The sequence below is a fragment of the Mesocricetus auratus genome, unplaced genomic scaffold, assembly GCF_017639785.1.
Source record: "Mesocricetus auratus isolate SY011 unplaced genomic scaffold, BCM_Maur_2.0 Super-Scaffold_100028, whole genome shotgun sequence".
NCBI lineage: Eukaryota > Metazoa > Chordata > Mammalia > Rodentia > Cricetidae > Mesocricetus > Mesocricetus auratus.
In genome coordinates this window covers 23993554-24007716 of record NW_024429209.1, presented here as the reverse complement: position 1 = coordinate 24007716, position 14163 = coordinate 23993554, and positions in this window count along the sequence as shown.

Genomic DNA, 14163 nt, shown 5'->3' with positions numbered 1-14163 from the left:
AATGGGGAGCTAACTGGGGACCGTGGAGTGTCTGGGAGGCTGTGGGTAGGAGGCTGGAGTAGACCATATTCCTGTGTCTTGGAAGATGTTCCTTAGGGGACTGTCACCCCAGCCAATGGTTCTGGGGGTGGGAGGGAGGAAGGAATCATTTATCAATTAAGTTAAGGTGCTTCTAGGAAGAAGAAGGAGGAGGAGGAGGAGGAGGAGCTATAGGTCACCCAATGGTGCTAAGCACCCCATGAAGGACGTGGATCTGAGTCTAACCTGCTTGGCTCCACACTGGCTCATGGAGGATGGAGATATCGTCCGGTGAAAATGGGATGTGGGTTGCAAACACTGAGAACCTAGGAGCTGTGAGCTGGTGGCAGGCTTGGCTCTAGCTGGGGTTCCCAAATTGCGCCCTGACAAATCCCAGATTGTTGGGGAGCGGGATATCCTTGGCTCAACCCTCTGGAGTGCACATCTGAGATTCCCTTGCCCTGACGAAGCACGGGGATTGTGACTCCCAGCTCTGGAGGTTAGGGTTCTGTTTAGTCACCATGCGCCACTCTCTCACCCTGTCACGTGGGCCTGTAGCAGATAGATACCCTGCCGCCTGCTAGGATAAGGGCCCGATTAGTTCATCTCTCCAGGGTCTGTGAATTCAGGCTATGGCAACCCCTGTGCAGCAGGCTGAGAGAGGACAGACAGACAAACTGTAAGCCAGGGACGTAGGCTAGTGCTATCTCAGAGTGAGGGACCTCTTGTCCTTGATCCATGCGGTAACATCCAGCCTTATAAACCCTTTCCTCCCTCCTGGGCCGAGAGTCAGGGACTCAGAGCCACAGATCATCTGGGTCTCAGGGTGGGGGACAAATATATGTATACACACACACACACACACACACACACACACACACACACACAAAATCCCTGGTTACTTGGGCTCCTAAAGGGAGGAGGGGCCCTACTTGTCCAGTCCACAGTGACACCGGCAGCTCTTCTGTCTGTTGGTAACTAGAGCAAAGATGTGTCTGATAAATCTCATACATGCCTGTTGGGTACTGCACCTGCCTAGGCTGTGGCCAAGCTGATCCCAAGAGCCACAGGGTTCTTTCTCATAGCCTCCAGCCACATGATGATTTGAGAGCAATGCTTGCTATGAGCTTTGAGAAAGGCACTGCCTTGGTCTGGCTTGTCCAGGGACCCAAAGTCAGTCCCCCTTAGTGGGCTTTTCTTTCCTTGAAGTTTTTGGTCACTGAGGCTGGTGTTGCTTGGTTCCCCTAAGGCTGCAGTGAAGATGGGGAAATTGGGCTGGCTAGCTGGATCACCGATAGCCCCCAGGAATTTCTTTTGTTCTTGGCAGTGAGCTGGGCTGCCCCAGGTCTCTCTCAGCTTGGCTGGTTGTACCTCACTGGTTGCCTTCCCAGGGCTTTGGGGTCTGAGGCAAGAGACCCTCTCATGTTCTCTACATTCCCAAACTTGTGGAGCGTGGGTGCAGGAGACTCAGAGCCCCTTCCTTTTCTTGCCTGGGTGTGGGCATTCCCTCTTCGGCTGAGGGAAATTACAAGTATTTATCATGTTTTCCTTCGGAGCTTGACACATTGCAATTGCTTATGAAATCTCAACAGGACAGCTGGCATATCCTCACTTCCCTGAGGCTGAGCAGGCTGGGGGTGCAGGGAGGCTGGAAAACATGGATCTCCTCCACCGCCTCTTACAAGAGCCTTACCGGTGCAGAGCCAGCAGCAAGTGTGAGTGCGGGGCCAGCTTGGGCCCCAGAAACGAGAGTAGTCCGCTGGTCCTGGTAGTAGATTCCAAGACTGTTTCCCCCTCCTTCCCCCCGCAGGCCATCAAACCTGTTCTTACCTGTATGTCAGTGGTTTTCTAGATAGCAGACACCAGACACTTTCTGGGAAGCCTCAAGAAAAACTTTGGACAGAGTTCTTGTGAACTCTGACTAGGGACAGAAGCCCACCTCCAGTTCCTAACATATCCCATTGCCAGTCCTCTGTTGGTCACTGAGCAGAAACTCTACAGACATGGAGGGTCAGGAACAAAGTTGGACCCCAAGGATAGCCTGGATTCACAGCTCGGCCATCGCTAAAGGTCTCTGATGTGGGTTCAAGAGGGCACTGCGACTGGGCGCTGGTGGTGCACGCCTTTAATCCCAGCACGCGGGAGGCAGAGGCAGGCAGATCTCTGTGAGTTCGAGGCCAGCCTGGTCTACAGAGCGAGTTCCAGGACAGCCTCCAAAACAATACAGAGAAACCCTGTCTCGAAAAAACAAAACAAAACAAAACAAAACAAAAAAAAGAGGGCACTGCGATGAATTGCTGGGGGCAAGGGGTTTCGTTAGAAGCATTTACTAACATCATGGACAGACTGACAGACAACAGTGTGGCGGAGGTTTTTGAGGAGTTCAGGCCCCAGCACCAGAGACAGACAGCATAGTGATGGCTCTGAAAAGAAGGTGTCAGGGCTTTCGTGGCAGAAGTGGGGGGGGGGTGTCTCTTTTTATACGTCTTTGGGGATGGGGGGTTTACAGCACAAACCTGTAGCCAGGCAGGAATCAGGGAAGATGTGTGACCACAAATATCCCCTTTGATGTAGACTCACATTTCTTGGCGAAAAACGCTGGCACCTAGAAGTCTGTTAGAGGTGCAGATAAAGTCTCAGCAGGGAGCCCGTGGGAGTGGAAACACCTCAGTCATGTGTGCAGGGGCCAGAAGAGGATGTTGGACCCTCTGGAGCTGCAACCACAGGTAGGGAAGTCTCTGAGTTACAAGCAGGTTTTTTTTTGTTTTTTGTTTTTCGAGACAGGGTTTCTCTGTGGCTTTGGAGGCTGTTCTGGAACTAGCTCTTGTAGATCAGGCTGACCTCAAACTCACAGAGATCCGCTTGCCTCTGCCTCCTGAGTGCCAGGATTAAAGGCGTGCGCCACCACCACCTGGCTACAAGCAGTTTTGATGTCAGCTATTTTGGATACAACATCCCCTGGGCCAATGTTGACTTCAGACCCCTCGAAGTCGGATCTTCAGTGTTCAAGTAAAAGGAGGTCTCAGCAGAAGACAGCATCATGGTGGGCATCACCAACAAACTCACAGTGACAGTCCAGGTCTTTGCTGGCCCCAAGGACAGCTTCGTTAGGTCCTGGGCAATGTGATGGAGGAGTGATCCCTGGAGCTCCATCCGGAAGCCTTTCTCCCTCACAACATGGCTGCATGGCTACAAACATCAGCAACTCTGCAGACACCTCTGTCTGTGTACGTGTTTCTTCAGTAAAAACCTGAGACCCTGTAATGTCCGACTTGATTTTCAGGTTTTTTTTTTTTTTTTTTTACGAGACAGGGTTTCTCTGTACTGTTTTCGAGGCTGTCGGTCCAGCCCAGCCTTGAACTCACAGAGATCCGCCTGCCTCTGCCTCCCGAGTGCTGGGATTAAAGGCGTGCGCCACCACCACCCGGCGATTTTCAGTTTTAAAGATGTTTCTTTTTGGAATCCACCAGCTACATTGTGGATGAAATTTCTGTTCTCCTGGTAGAACAGTATCTGATGTCTGAAAGAACCACAGAAGGAGGCCAAGCTCACTTTTTCAAAGGCCTGGCCATGGTCTAGGTCATGTGATCAAATGCCCATGGACTAGGTCAATGAGTACCAGAATCAGAGGTCTGGATGGGTCTTTAGATCTCAAAATTGAGGTACTAGATAGGCAAGATAGCAAGGTTGAGGACTTGAATTTGGAACCAGAATGTATTTTAAAAAGCTGGATGGGCCTGGCGTTGGTGGCGCACGCCTTTAATCCCAGCACTCAGGAGGCAGAGGCAGGTGGATCTCTGTGAGTTTGAGGCCAGGCTGGTCTACAGAGCGAGTTCCAGGACAGCCTCCAAAACAATACAGAGAAACTCTGTCTTGACAAACAAAAAAACAAGCACAGACTGCTCTTCCAGAGGGCCCAGGTTCATTCCCAGGACCTAAAGCTCATAACCACTTGTAACTCCAATCCCAGGGAATCTCCTGTGTCTTCTTCTGACCTCTTGGGGGGTACCATCACATGTAGTACCCAGACAGATGTACAAGCCAAACACCCATGCACATAAAAATTTAAAAATTCAGATGCAGTAGTACCCACATGCTATTCCAGCATGTCTCCACCGAGATGGGATGTAGACACGGGAGTTTGGGGGCTGGTTAGCCTGGAGTACGCATCCGTGGTAGCGGCAGCAGAGAGATCCTGGTTCGGCAAAGTAGGAGAGAGAGTTGCCTTCTGGCTTCTGCACACATGCCGAGGCAACTTGTTTTCCAGTCCAAGTGCTTTCTGTTTTCTAGTCCTGGCTTACTGCCCTGGCCTTGACCCTCTGACATCAACATCTAGAAGGAGGAAAACATGCTCTCTTCTACCTGGGGTTTTTCCACTGTGCTGTAAACTTGTATATAAAGCTTCTCCCTCCTACAAGGGAGACCTGTTAGCACTTACAATGAAGACACACACACACACACACACACACACACACTCTCTCTCCTGGCAATAAAGGCAGCACATGCATTCTCTTAGTACAAACAAATGGACGGCTTGTCTCTCTTTTCCTGATACCTTGGAGTGGCTTGTGGCACTGGCGCCACAGCAACGCACGTGCCACCCCCACCCTACGGCACAAGTACACGTGCGCAAAACGAAAATAAAGCATTAACTGGGGCGCTGACTCAGCTCAGACCAGACGGAGCATCTAACATGGCCAGGAGACTAAGACATGGCCCCGTGGTGTGGTTAAGGGGGAGTCTGCATTGTGCGTGGGAGAGGGGAAAATGTATATATATATATCTAGAGACATCTGGAAGGGTACACAGCAGAGGACTGGACACGGCCAGGGTCACCTGTGAGAGAAGGGAGACAGTGAGGGATGGTGGGGGCAGGGGAAAAGTCTTTCGGTTATAAAGAATACACACACACATACACACACACACACACACACACACACACACGCACGCACGCACGCAGGCATGCACGAATGCACGCATACACGCATGCACGCACACATGGAGGCTAGCATGTATAACAAGTACTAAGGGAGGGAGCCTGGAGCCTGGAGCCTGGAATGGACTTTGACGCACAGTCACAGGTACATGTCAATGGAGTCTATGCCCCTTCTACCAGAAGTCAGGGCAGTGACTCCTTTTGGGCGTGGGAACCGGTTTCACAAGTCCCTGAGGAATGCTGGCTTTTATCTAACCCAGAAATCCTCCTTCCTTCCAGTTTGAGTTCTTTTCTGGGATATACGGACTGCCTTCTAGAGTTTGGGAAACTGGAGATTCCTCTGGACCTGACATCCAACATGGGTGCTGGGAACTGAACTCAGAAGCTCTAGAACACTACATGCTCTTAATCACGGAGCCCCAACAGCGGTCTTTAGACTATGGGTCAGTCTGGCCTTCTGACTGGATGGGAGCAGGACCACAGACACACATGGTCTGTGGGCAGAAAGCAGGGTGTCTGGCTGTTGGGATGGGTGTGCGGGGGTTGTGGACACTACAGGGGCCCACTGTCTTTTCGGCAAGCACAGGTGTCTTGGGGTCCAGCGTGCTCCCCTTGCTCGGCGGCACCTGAAGGTGCCTCATCTATGTATGGCATGAAAGTCACGTGAAAGCTAGAAAACGTGTCAGGAGGAACACAGGATCCGATAGGCTTTCCCCCACCCTGTTTCAAGCCACGTGGAGTTTGAGGGGGCCTCGTGCACATTAGGTGAATATAATTAAAAACAAGCTCTCTAGCCCCAACAGAGACCCCCTGCCCATGAAGGCAGAAGAAAGCAAAAAACAGGTACAGCATGTGATGGCCGATGACCATTAGCCCTGTCTGCAAAGTGCATCCCAGGCAACTGCTGACAGCCAGCCTGCGATGACAGAGCGTCTCACTGCCTTCATCCAACCAGACAAAAGCATCGCATGCATGTTTTCAGAGTAAACAGTTACCAGCCCCTCTAGTGGGAGGACTTGACAGCACCATTTGTCACACGCATGTCATCCCAAACCCACCTGGAGATTGTGGGGCCCATCTGTGCTTGCTAATTGGGAAGCAAAACTTCCGGGGTGTTTTTTCAGACAGGAGGCAGTTAGGCTCCCCCTCCTCAGGCAGGGACTGTAGGGCAGGCGGCGCCGTCTTCCCTGGTGTTAATTTCAAAGAGATGGATGGCTCCCCATCCTCCAGAAAGACTCCCAGCTTGAATGCCTGCTAGAGGCTTATTTAGCTTTAAAGAAGGTTTACACACATGTCAAGTACATCTCAATTACAAATTCAAAGTAAAAGCTTCACGAGAAAGCAAGCTTCTCCCTTTTTTGAAGCAGGGAAGTTAATTTCTCTCTTTCTGATTTCTGTTGTGCATTTATCACACTTCCTGGGAACACTTGCAGAATGCCCGCGCCAGATCTCCCTGGAGCCTATGAGGGTGGCAATCACAGGGAATATCAGCTATCACCACCAAGGCTGGAGGGCTAGCTGGGGCTAACACCCCGTCACTTCTAGGGGGTTGTAGCCAGTGAGGCTTCAGGTAGAGAGGCAGGCTTCGGGGGGGCAGAAGAGCATGTAAGGCAAGGCCAGGGTCAACACGAGGAACTCCATGATGTGTAACAATTTCTCCTGGTCACAGAGTCTGCCTCACAAAAAGGTCAGGTCTCTTGTGAGCCCAGCTTCTCCATCTGGGGTCAAGGCAGAAGGTGAAGCCATAAGGGTGGGAGATGGGTCACACAACCCAGACCCTGACCGAGTCTCCTTCCTTCTGTACCAGTTTGGTCGCTGGGGAACAGGCGCTCAGGGGATGTGAGTCCACGCTTCATCTGCAAAAGGGATGGCAGGGGACACAGCTCCTAGAGCTGCCAGAGCCTCCGGTGTGGTGGAGGGCTGCTAGGCCTCCCAGGGAGACACGGCATAGAACTGCACCGAGGGTATCTGCTGCCTCCCCTCAACCCCATGACCTCTTTATTTGTGCATCGCTTGGCTTTGCGTGCATGGTAGATACTCATTAAATGTGTGCTGAGTGACAGGTATGTAGATACAGGGTGGGCTGTGGGGGACAGCTATAGGGACCCAGGAGACTATAGTCAGGAATGGTTACATATGGATTCATGGTGGCTAGACGGTCACCTCTGGCAGGTTGTGGTGTATACCATCAGACATGCTAGAATCTATGCCATCAGACAGGCCACCATCTGTGCTAGCGTAAGATCCATCAGACTGGCCAGGGTCTATCAGATAGGTCATGGGTCTACATCATCAGACAGACTAGAGTCTGCAAAAAAACAGACAGCCAAGGGACCACACGATGGGATAGCGTCGGGTACCTGTGCTGTATCCCAGTTAGAAGTGTGGCCTTGCAGAGCCAGTGAGCTGATGAGTGGGTGCTGTTGTCTGTTCTCTTGGGGCTGCCGGAAGCACAGTTCTTAAATGCAGACGAATGGCTGGGCCGCTTGGAGGAGCCAGACTGCCGGTCAGGGAATGAGGCGATTAAAGGCAATTTGGGCTTAAGAGAAATGACTGACTCGGACAAACAGCCAGTGACACAGGCTACCACACTGACTGGCTCCCTGTGTGACATCAGAGTCCCGTCTGTTGGGCTGGGGTAACTGGGAATAGAGGTGACTCTTGGAGGAAGAGGCTACAAGCTGTGTTTTCATCCTCCTGTGTATACATGCCTAGTATAGATGTTGACATGACCAAATTCCATAGTATGGCTAAGGGGAAGGAAAAATTGCTTTCTGTTGTTTGTTTATATATATATATATATATATATTTTTTTTTTTTTGATACAGGGTCTCACTGTGTAGCTCTGGCTCTCCTGGAACTCGCTCTGTACCCCAGGCTGGCCTTGAACTTGCAGAGATCCACCTGCTTCTGCCTCCTGAGTATTGGGATTAAAGATGTGAGCCACCATGCTTGGCAAGGGGAAGTTTTTTTGTTTTTTTATTGTTGATATGAGAAAGAGGACATCCAGAGGCAGGTAGAGAAAAGTGAACTGGACATGGCCAGGGCTGTCTTAGAGAAAGGGGAGAAAAGCAGGTGACAGAGGACAGAGGAACAGTGAGAAGGGCAGGAGAAGGAGCCAGAAAAGGGAGAAATAGTGAGAGTAACTGGGTTATAAGAAGGATGAATAGCCGGGCGTTGGTGGCGCACGCCTTTAATCCCAGCACGCGGGAGGCAGAGGCAGGCGGATCTCTGTGAGTTCGAGGCCAGCCTGGTTTTCAGAGCGAGTTCCAGGACAGCCTCCAAAACAATACAGAGAAATCCTGTCTCAAAAAACCAAAAAAAAAAAAAAAAAAAAAAAAAAAAGGATGAATAGCTGCCGGGGGCTACCGAGCTGGATTTCCTTCCAGGGCTGTCCAGGGCAGCACCTCCAGAGAGATGACTGTGGCAAGCAACAGACTTCCTGTGTGGCACCAGAAATGCCCCAGGAGGGAGCTGCCCTATGCTATGGGGGCTTTGCTCTACTTTAGGATGTTTCAAATCATCCCTAATCTTTTTGTTTGTTTTGTTTTGTTTTCTGAGACAGGGTTTCTCTGGGTAGCCCTGGATGTCCTGGAACTCACTCTGTAGACCAGGCTGGCTTCAAACTTCAGAGATCCACCTGCCTCTGCCTCCCGAGTGCTGGGATGAAAGGTCATCTATTTGCCTGTGGGTTTGTTTTCTTTTGTTTGTCTTATTTTGAGTTTTGTGTCAGTACTGGAAATCAAAATCAGGGCTTTATGAATGTTAGGACAAGGCTTTTACACTGCTCTACCCCCCCTCCCTTCCACTTTTTACAAATTGCTTGGTTTTTTTGTTTTGTTTTGAGTTAGGATCTTGTTAAATTGCCCAGACTGGTGTTGGCTTTGCAATTCTCCTACCTCGGCTTCCCGAGAAGCAAGCTAAGATGGCATGCCTTGCCATTAGGTCAGCTCCTAGTCCACAAGTGTTGCGGATCTGCCAGCCTCATGAAGACCATTTGAGATGGGGCTTGTGCAGCTGAGGAACTGGACTTTTAACCTTTTGTATGAACCTTTTTTACTCTTTAAATTTTTTTGAAGGTTTAACTTAATGTTTTCATGGATTATCTGGAAATCCCATCCTTGATCCCATCCACTCCCCAGTCCTTACGACCTTCCCCCCAATTAATTATAATTAAATCGTAATTATAATTAAAAATAAATACCGAGTCGGATTTGCCCGTATACTTCACTGTAGCATGGTCAAACTCCCAGTCGTCAGCCCCTTAAAGATAACTGGGTCCTTCTTCACCCACCCCCCGCCAGAAGCCGTCAACTGTGAAGAGCTATACTTGAGCGTCCTTATCACAATTTTGAAGAGTTCTCTTCAGTGACTTCCTGTCTAGACTGCTTCTTTGCGGGGGAGGGGCTGTCGCAGAGGCGTACTGTGCCTCTCACTCTCGGCTGTGAGTCTGCAGTCAACCATACCATCGCTAAAGAAGCTCACCTGCCCTTGGTAGTCATCGGCAGCCCGGATCATGGACTTCCACGTGGTTTCCGGCTACAACACGGATCACTGGCATCGCCGTCTATAGCTTCGCCATTCTCCCCTGCTCATCCGGCCCCGTTCTGCTGTCTTTTCCTTCCAATCTTGGTGTTTTTTTGTTTGTTTGTTTGTTTGTTTTTCGAGACAGGGTTTCTCTGTGGCTTTGGAGGCTGTCTTGGAACTTGCTCTGTAGACCAGGCTGGCCTCGAACTCACAGAGATACTCCTGCCTCTGCCTCCCGCGTGCTGGGACTAAAGGCGTGCGCCACCACCGCCCCGCCTCCTTCCAATCTTGTGAGTACACGTTTTAAACGCATCTTTCACTTCTCTCGTTTTCCCGAGGACAGCGTGGGCTCTGCAGACTCCTCTGTGGCCTCACCGCCCTTTGGAGCCTCTGTGGGCCTCTCTCAGGCAACTCAGAGCTGCTCTACCTAGGGTGGTGGGTGATGGCTTGGTTCACAGCCATGCGCTAACTCACTCCATCAGCTTGTAGATAAAGTAGATGCTGGGGTGGACCGACTCGAAGCGCTGGGTCCTGGCCGGGATAATTGCCAAGTTGATCAGCCCCTCCCCCCCGTACGACGGGCCTTTTATTCTTTAAAAATTTTTTTGTTTTTGTTTTGTTTTTCTTTTTTGGGTTTTCCAGACAGGGTTTTCTGTGTGACAGCTCTGGCTGTCCTGGAACTCACTCTGTAGACCAGGCTGGTCTCGAACTCACAGAGATCCGCCTGCCTCTGCCTCCCGAGTTCTGGGATTAAAGGCCTGTGCTGCCGCCACCACTCGGTTTATTCTTTAAACTTTAAAAATTATTTGCATTTATGCGTATGTGTGTGCCTGCTTGTCTGTATGGGCACCATGTATGCAGTGCCTGCAGAGGCCAGAAGAGGGCACCAGATCCCCTGGAATTGGAGTTAACAACCATGAAGCACTTGCAACCAAATCTGAGTTCTCTTTAGAGCAGAAAGTACTCTTAACCTCTGAGCCATCTCTCCAGAATTTATTCTTTTTTTTGGGGGGGGGAAACGACAGAGTCTCACTGGGCAGCCCTGGCTGGCCTAGAACTCAGAGATTTACCTGCCTCTGTTTCCCAAGTGTCAACATCAAAGATGTGCACCACCATGCCTGGTCCTAAACTTTTATTTTAAACAAATTAACTTAAGAGGAAAACAAAGCTGGGTAGTATTGGGGCACGCCTTTAATCCCAGCACTTGGGAGGCAGAGGGCAGGAGGATTTCTGTAGTGAGTTTGAGACCAACCTGGCTTACAGACTGAGTTCCAGGACAGCCAAGGCCACAGAGTGAAACCCCTGTCTCAGGAACCAAAATTAAAAAACAAACTAATTGATTAATTAATTCATTAAAAATAAAAAAGCAAATAAACAACAACAACAACAAAAGCCATTGCTGGAGAGATGGCTCAGTGGTTAAGAGTACTGGCTGCTCTTCCAAAGGATCAAGGTTTGATTCCCAGCACCCAGGCGGCAAGCCCAGAACCAACTGTAATCTTGTGCTCGGGGATCCAACACCCCTTCCTGCCTCTGTGGATACTGTATGAACATGGTCTTAGGGTTTCTATGGCTGTGAAGAGACACCATGGCTACAAGAACTCTTATAAAGGAAACCAATTAACTGGGGTGGCTGGATTACAGTTTCAGAAGTTCAGTCCATTACCATCATGGCAAAGAGCATGGCGGTGGGCAAGCAGACACGGCGATGGAGTAGTAGCTGAGAGCCCCACATCTTGCAGGCAACAGGAAGTTGATGGAGACACTGAGGGGTATCTTGAGCATAGGAAACCTCAAAGCCCACCCCTACAGTGACACACTTCCTCCAACAAGGCCACGCCCACCCCAACAAAGCCACACTTCCCAACAGTGCCGCTCCCTAGGAGTTACGGGGGCCCATTACATTCAAACCGCCACAACAGGCAGAACAGTAATACATACAAAATACTAAATAATAACTTAAAAATTTAAATTAAAAAATCCATACTTCATCCAGTAACTGGAAAACTTCAGTAAACTAATGTTGCTTGGAACACCATGTGTGAGTTTATCTTCTGAGCTACGCAGTTTACAAAATCTAAACATGGATCGAGTATTACCAATGCAAATTTTTTGTGTCTAAATTGAGTGTGTGGTAATATAAGATGCATGATGGGTTTCAGACTTCAGTAGAAAAACAGCCATTTCTTACCCTGAGTCTATGTCAAAGACTGTCACTTTGGATGCATCAGGCTGGATTAAGGGTGGTTGGGAACCACCGTGTGGATGTCAAGAACCGATCTGGGTCCTCTGAAACAGCAAAAAGTGTTCTTAGTAGCTGAGCCGTCTCTACAGGCCCCAGCACTATAGTTTTAAAGTTCAGAAGTCCAGCAATCCCCCATCAAGGTTCTGGTAGGGTCAGTCTCTTTGGGGGAGCTGGGAAGGAGCGGAGTGGGGTGTCTCTTCCTCTCTCTCCATCAGCTGCCATGATCCTTGCTTTTTCTGGACTGATGGGTTCATCTCTGCTCTTGCTGTCCCCATTTCCCTGAAGTCTGTGTCCTCTTGTCTTCTGACTTAGGGCCCGCCCCAGCCATGGGACCTTGCCTTGGAGATCCTAGTCCTTTCCATCTGCAAAGCCTTATCTCTAATGAGGTCCCGGTTTCAGGTGTGTGGGTTAGGACTGGGATTTCAGAGGACTGCATCAGACTGTGGCACTTTGGAAACGCACCGTCTCATTCATGACCCCCTAGGATCTAGTGCCTAGCAGTTCAGTGAGCAATTGATGAGTCTCTTCAACTGCCAGGAAGAGGAAGCTGTGGTCTAAGTGGTGGGACTGGGGGGAGTAGATGACTGAGCCAGTGAAGGGAACCAGGTACTTCCCAGTGTCTGCAAACTCTCATAATGAAACAAAAGTTAAAAATAAAAATAAAGCGAACTGGGCATGCTCACTCACATCCGTAACCCTGGAACTCAAGAAGCTGAAAGAACAAGGATAATCATGAGTTTGAGGCCAGTCTGGGCCAAACCGGCATGCTCCAGGCAGATCTGAGCTACAGAGTGAAACCTTGTCTCAAAATCTCAACAAACAACACACACACAAAAGAAATGCATAGGAACAGAGACGGTGACCTCACACTAACCCCAAGACCTCTTCTTCCAGGGTTTTCAGAGGGGGAGGGTAAAGAATGGAATGTCTGGCTCCCCCTGCTGAGTGGATAGTTACATTTGTTACTTTATTTGTATTTACTTATTCATTTTTTATTTCAGGACACGGTTTGTCTGGTTGTTCTGGAACTCGTTCTGTAGACCAGGTTGGCCAACAGCTCAGGGATCTGCCTGCCTCTGCCTCCTGAGTGCAGAGGCACACCACTCCACCCAGCTACATTGTTACTTTAAAAAATTAAAATAAAATAGGGAACAGAGTATCTTGTAGTCCCACTGGCCTCCAATTCCCTTTACATCTGAAGGTGACCTTGAGCTTCTGAGGCTCCTGCTCCTTCTCCCAAGGCATGAGCCACCATGTCTAGTTTTATTATCATGTTAGCCAAGCCAAGTACTCTACCAATCTTACTCAGCAAGGTAAGATCTTGTTTGCTGTGTGGCTCAACATGGTTTCAAATTCATGGCAATCAGGTGCCTTAGCCTCCCCAGTGCTGGGATTATATGTATGTGCTGTCTGTATCTGGATATTTGTTTCTGCCCACCCCCTTGTCTCCTTTTCCTACTCCAAGTTTTTTAAAAATGTACTTATTATAATATTTCTAAAATGATTTGTTTATTTTTATTTTATATGCATTGTTTGCTTTCATGTTTGTCTGTGTGAGGGTGTTGGATCCCCTGGAACTGGAGTTGCAGACAAGTTGTGAGCTACCATGTGGGTGTTGGGGGATTGAACCTATGTCCTCTGGAAGAGTAGTTAACAGTGCTCTTAACAGCTGAGTCATCTCTCTGGTCCCCTATAATACTTTCCTGACATTAAATATAATTGCATCATTTTGCCTCTTCCCTTTCTTCCTTCCAACCCTTTTCATGCAGTCTCCCACCCAAACCCCTCTCAAACTCACGGCCTCTTTTTCTTTAATTATTTGGTGGTGGTGGTGGTGGTAGTGGTGTGTGTGTGTGTGTGTGTGTGTGTGTGTGTGTGTGTGTGTGAGATGCATGCATGCGTGCGTCTGTGTTTGCATATGAATGTCAGCGTGTGCATCCCATGGTGCCCCCTCCTTCTTCACCTCCTTTTTATTTGGTGGTGATGGTGCGTATATGTGTGTGTGTGTGCTGCATGTGCATGTATGCATGTGTGTGTCTGTTTGCATATGAATGCCAGCGTGTGCATCCCATGGTGTACATGCCTGTGGAGGCCAGAGGACGACCTCAGGTACTGTGGTCCTCACCTCCCACCTTAGTGTTTGTCAGCCTAGCTGGCCCCTAAGCTTCTGGGGATCCTCCCAGAATCCCACTTCCCATCTCACCCTACGGGCACTGAGATTACAGATTTTCACCCAGATTTGTGAGGGTCCTGGGTTTTGGGGGGGGTCAGGTCCTCACACGTGTATAGCAAGTGTTTTCCTCCCACTCAGCTCTCTCTGCAGCCCTCCCTATTGCTCATTGATGGAGGGCTGCTCAACTGTGTCCCCAGATTATGTCCCTAATAAAGAGGTGTGGTTCTTTGCTTGGATGCTGTGGGGGACAGGATGCCTCCATGT